Here is a 6,000-nt window from a genome sequence, read left to right as displayed (position 1 = left end):
AGAGAATTTGCAAGTGAAACTTCTATACAATGAATATGAACTAAATTTAATTTAGAGGTCTTTTGTTTGCTTGTATGTTTGATTGATCTGAAAGAAACAGTGCATTGGAGATGCCTGCAGGCTCCCTAAAAGTATTTGTATGAATATACAGCAAATACGTGCTTTTCCTGAAGTGATCTATCGATTTTTGGTTTTCCTTCCACCTTAAGCATTCTAATGCCTAGCAGTAAACCGTCAAGCCTTAGCCCTTCCCAGTCAGTCCCTCTTGTTCCCCTGCTTAAGAATGAAACGCAGTATCTCGAACACCCAGAATGCGAGGAAGGAGCTAATCATTGGCTCGCATTGTGGCTGGCAGGGCAGGCCCGCCTCTTTGGCTTGTGCTGACAAGCTGTTTATGTTTGTGCACGGCCACCCTTTAACTCAGCCGCCCGATGGCCGTAATGGGACCAACTGTCTGAATGCTGCAGGGAGCTAAATCTTCTCATCAGAGTGAAATTCAGCCTCTGATTCTCCTGCCTGGACTCTATGGAACACTAGTAAGTAGCCTTCTGTCTTGTTGTGGCTTTTCTCGTAAGATTAAGGGCATGTTTTAGCAAGGCAGGTAGGTGCTGTCATTCAGAGAGGCAGCTATTAAAGCATTTTCCTGTCTGGAGTAAAAGAGCAGCTACTTTGTATGCAGTGTCATGACTGCAAGGACCGCACAATTTCAATCTCAAATGAGACCTTCCTGGAAGGCAAAAGGGAAGATGTTAATAAGGACACAACCCATTTAAACTTACTAAGTTGTTGGGCTTTGTATATGTATAAATAGATGCATATACACACTTCATTTAATCTGCATCTCGTTCTTATTTTTAGATGCATTTACAGTATTTGATAATCCAGTCTCATTTTAAGTAGCAGCAATTTTTGCAAGGTCATGAGTAGTATGGTTTAGAAAAAGGTGAAATAGCTGGAAATGAGATACTATAAAAGGAATGCTCCCCAAAATGCTGATATGTCACGTTTGAAGATATATACCCAGTGGTAGAAAAAGAAAGTCGTGGTCAGAGATTTCTGTTCTCTTTGTTGCCTGGGAATTGTTACTGGGAACTGTTCACAGCTCCACAGAGCAAAAGACTGCAGAGATGGAATGAGCATGACTTCTTGCATCTTTAATGTGCCCTTTCTAATTTTCAGAAATTGAAATCAAATATTGCCTGTTTGGGCAGTATTCTTCAACTTACACCTGCACTGCATATATTGATGGACTTTTTAGACTTTCTCTTTTACTATTTACACCAGCAGTCCCTGCCAGAGCTGGCCACTATGCAGAATCTCAGAACTAGTCTGCTCCTGAAGTTTGGGCAAGTCTTTGTGTAGATTTCATGTGGTAACTGAGGCTCAGGCTGTGAGTTCAAGATACCTGAGGGGGAGAAAGGTGGCTGTCACTGTAAAGAAGCATGTTCATTATTCCTCTATTTAAAATCACAGGAAATTAAGTTGCAATCAGATCTTCATTGGCCTTCACTCATAGAAAAAAAAAAAAAAAATTAAAAGCAAATGCAAAGCAAGGCCTGATGCTTGCCCTGTGGATGTACCCAAAAGGGGAATACCCTGGGGGTTGTGCCTTTGTCTCTGCTGTGCTGCTTGTGTTTTGTGGCTGTGCACAGCTTCCTCAGACAGCCCTGGTGCAGCCTGGAAACTTTTGGCTCACCAATCCTACTCATCTATAGGATCTTAACGACTGCAACCTTCAGTGAGTTGTGGATTGCAGAGGGCCAGTCAAGCAATATTATGTTTAGAAAGCACTGGCTAAGAGACAGCTAGCCAGACACTTTCTGATAACACTGATCAAATTATAGGCAGCTGTTGTACTTAGTACATTTTAGGTGAGTCTTGATACTGATGGTTGTTCAGCTCTGAGTCTGAGCCTTCTCTACAGCAGTACAGTGCATGTGTAGTAGTGTATGAATTAAAGCTAATTACCACAATAAGCTGCTTCTGTGCCAGGCTGTGAATACAAGCCAGAGTGTTTCAGTCAGTTGCACTAAGCAGCAGATAGATACTAAGCCTTGATTAGTAAAGATGGATTTTGTCCATAGATTAAGAAAGCAGGATCTCAGTACTTAAATGAAAACCATACACCACACACCTAGGAATTGTTGCTGTGCCCTTGCAGTACATAGTTAGGAGAAATCAATATGCTCACCGCATTGTCTGTCTCTTGACTAAAGAAAGAAATCCCTTGTGCATCACGAGCTCAGCACAACATGGCTAGCTCTGAAGGAGCAGACTGTGCCTGTTTGATTTGCATCAGGGTAAACATGCAGAAAATTAAAATTGATTTTTTTTCCCCTCCCAGAGAGATAATTTTGAAGATGTATTTACAGGATTTGCTAAAACAAGGCGCTGAATCAATGTCTTTCATAAAAGAGTTGTTCTGAACTGAATAAGCTATAATTGCACTTTTTGATTCTGAGCTGGTAGGCAGTTTGTGAAAACACAGTTATTTACTAATACTCATTAACAAAGCTTTCAGATGGCTTGGGAAGCAGAGAACCATATCATGCTCAGTTTACAAAAAGAGATAAAATCTGCAAGGAAGCTGGAAATAGAACTGCTTACTGTGGTTCATTTTCTTCCTCTGGTTCTGTAGTTGCATTTGCCAGCACTTTCCTGTGGCTGAATATTTAGTAGGCACACTTGTAATATAGCTATTGTTCATTTGTTCAGAACTTAATGAAAGGTATTCATTTGGGATTGACTGAAACCTGACCTCTTACCAATATTTCCCAAATATACTCACGGTTATGAGATTATTCAGTCCGCTGTATTTCCCATACACTGCCCTTGGGAATGTCACACCAGCTCCCAAAATGGATCAATATATTGGGAAGGAACAACTCTCTAGATTGCTAAGAATTTTGACTTACTGGAGCTTTAATTCATGACACTGGGAATTTGAATTTTTAGTGAAAGCAGAAGGCTTTAAGGATACTTTTTGCCTCAGAATTTATTATTAGCAGGTGCTCTGCTGATATGTCCTGTATGCTTGACACACATAAATTAAGGTTATGATAAGGGAGAGCCTGTGAGTGAAATATTCCATGTGTCTCTCTCGCATCAGCTGCTTGAGTCTGACCAGGAAACTGAACTGTCAGGTAACAGGAAAAAGTCTGTGGGTCTGAAAGAAGCAATAGCAGCCCTCTGTCAGGTTTGGATAGATTTCCTTGTAAAATCACTCACTGTCAGAACTCAGGTCTCCCTAGGGATAAAGGCTGAGATTTGCCTTGTCAGCCTCCTTGGGTAAGTTGTCCTCTTCTTAAATCTGAACCCTCCAACTGATATCCTCAGTTTTCACCCATGCCTATGAAAGTTTCTTTTATTGGTGGATTTTTTCATTTGTTTGTTTGGTTTTTTTTCCCCAGATCCCTTTTACTAAGTTTTAAATGCTAGGTAAGGTATGTTGTTGCCACTAAAGTGGAACATACTGGTTGATCCTAAAAACATGAAAAATGCTGAGCATGCAACCTCTTCTATTAAAAAAAGCAGCAGGGCTGTAGTACTCAGGTCTCACTCATTAAGAGCAGAGGGTCTTCCTCTAATGTATGCATTGTATTTTGGTGGTGTTACCTGAAGAAGGTACTGCTCTTAGGAAAGAAAAGGATTGCTAGGCAGATTATATGTGCAAAATTCACCCCAGGAGAATAGAGGAAGTCTCTCGACCAGGTATTTGCCACAGGTCTCATTCTGTAGTGTGGCCTGCCTGAAATATAATGCAAAACTTGTGTCAAGATAGAGAAAAAAAGGATTACTTCCTACCTTCCTTGCCTGTGACAGAGAGTGAATGGCAGTGGCTAAATTGTCTTTGGGGTCCTGTCTTTAAATCATCAGTATCTACCAGTTTCCACTGGTTCCTTTGACTCATCTCCCTCCTGTGTGACATATCTGGCCTCTGTGCTAGCCAGGAATGCTGAAAGAAACAACCTTCAGTGGCATTCCAGCACTTGCACTTGCTATGCTTTGCTCTCATGCTGGGAAGATGTTTCCTTGGACTCCATTGGCAAGGCCTCAACTTTCTTCTTACTGGAATTACTGGCTTACAGAACAGGCTCTCTGCATTGCTGCTTTTCTTCGATAGTGTGTAAAAGGCACAGTCGTGCAAACGACTCTTTTAGGATACATACAGGACTGGTATATTAATTGTAGCCTCCAGATGGCTCATTTCTCTCACTAGCTCACCTCTCTCAAGCCCAGAAAGCAAATTGTATCCCAGTATGTGCTCAAGTAGGCAGGAGATATTATAGATGCCATGATTTCTTCATCCATGAATAAGCTTTTAAATATTTCAGTTTCCTTCTTTTTGCCTGTATAGTTGCCTAAACGTCTAAGAAAGCAGCAATTTTAGCTTGTAGCATAAAAATGTCCTTAATTAAGAGGGTAGCTTGCTGTGTTCTTCTTTGTTGCTGCTGTCTAAAAAAATTATCATGGCTGTCATCAGCCTTTTCCTCTTATCACTGCTTGTTCACAGCGTGTGAAAATGAGAAGCATTGTATCCGTTAAAATTCAAGGCGTGCACTGCAGTTTCTCTCATGAAATGAAATCATACTGTGGCTTGTTTTCTTCTTGACATCTTTCTTCTTATGCAGCATCTTCAGTTGACACTTTACCTAATGCTCCCTAATCTAATCCTCTAATGTACTGTCAAAAGTTAGCATTTTTTATACTAATATCCTGGCATGGAATTCTGCAGGTCTTACTCTGGCAAAACTCTTGCTGAAGGCAATAGAGAGGCTGGTTTCTAAGGACTGAATGGGACTGTGAGAATGACAATCTTTTCCCATATGCATGATTTAATTTCTGCTTCTGACTGTGATGCTTAACTTCAGCATGAGACCTTTGGCCTTCATTTCAATTAGTTTTGGAATGTGTAAGAGCAAGTTGATAAGTTGATGAGGTTAATATCAACTCCAGCATTGCAGTGGCTGAATTTTCAGCACTTTTCAGACATTGCTTTCATGAGACCATCTGTCTAAAGAAATGTGTCTTTCTCTCTATTTTCCCAGTAATTTTCTCCTGATGCCCACTCTTTTCTATCACTTTGAAATCTATGCTTAACACTCATATACACTGTGAGATTAAGAGCTACATCCAAACATTTCCTTGGATCATACTGGCTTTGGAAAATGTTACACTGATACATTCCAATACACAGATGGGAAAATGTGAGCCAGGGCTAATGTGGCTGTGGCTGCAAAAGAGAGGATGAATTGTGGATGGAGCAGGGACAGCATCTTTTACATGCATGCAGGTATATAGATAAGGATAGTTTCAGTAGAGAAAGTCTTGTTCCCTACCTGCCTCAAAGCTCTGCTCAGCTTCAAGCCTGTCAGCCTTTCACTCTGGCTTGCAGTGTCTTCTGGCCTTAGACCCCTCACCCTTAGTCCAAGTCTCCAGCTCATGCCTGTGTAGGGAGGGCATGTAGCTTTCCCCTGTCATCCTTGTCCCTTGCCTCACTCACAAAGTTCACAGATTCTTCATATTTCTGCCACAACTCTTTTCCTGTCCTAGAGGCACTTTTTTTCCCTGGCCTCCCATGTCCCACCCTTCTGAATCTCTGTGTTCCATGCCTTTTGAGATGCTTGTTCTCCCTGCCTCTCAGTCCTTAAGAGCTTCCCCAGAGCTCTTTGCTTCTTGCTGTATTCTCTTCCTACTCTCTGTCTTCCTCACTACAGCCCAGTGTTTGCAGTCTGAGAGACAGGGGACTCTTTGTTCTCCTCTGGAGTCTCAGGTTCTTCAGTGCAAAGGTCTCAGCATACTTTCTTTTTCCTCTTTATTGTACTTGAAGCAGAAAAGTAGGACAGGTCCAGGGTAAACCAGGCACATACTAGTTTTCTGTGTGCTGTAAAGGGGGATAGCTCCAGGCAAGGTTAGGGAAAGAAAGAAAGACAGAAAGAAAGAAAGACAGAAAGAAAGAAAGACAGAAAGAAAGAAAGAAAGAAGCTTGCTTTTTTTTTT

General features: G+C 41.3%; 1 protein-coding gene across 3 annotated transcripts in view; it reads left to right on the top strand.

The window, feature by feature from the left end:
* The first annotated feature begins 399 nt into the window (after positions 1 to 399).
* TRIM2 (tripartite motif containing 2) overlaps positions 400 to 6,000 on the top strand; it is a 70,026-nt gene continuing 64,425 nt past the window's right edge. For all 3 annotated transcript variants that reach the window (XM_083862279.1, XM_083862273.1, XM_083862278.1), the window contains exon 1: positions 400 to 536. The gene's annotated coding sequence lies outside the window, so the exon portion shown is untranslated. The remainder of the gene's footprint in view (positions 537 to 6,000) is intronic.

The sequence above is a fragment of the Zosterops lateralis genome, assembly GCF_965231275.1.
Source record: "Zosterops lateralis genome assembly, chromosome: 5".
In the NCBI taxonomy this organism is placed as follows: domain Eukaryota; kingdom Metazoa; phylum Chordata; class Aves; order Passeriformes; family Zosteropidae; genus Zosterops; species Zosterops lateralis.
This window is presented reverse-complemented; position numbering and strand designations above follow the sequence as displayed.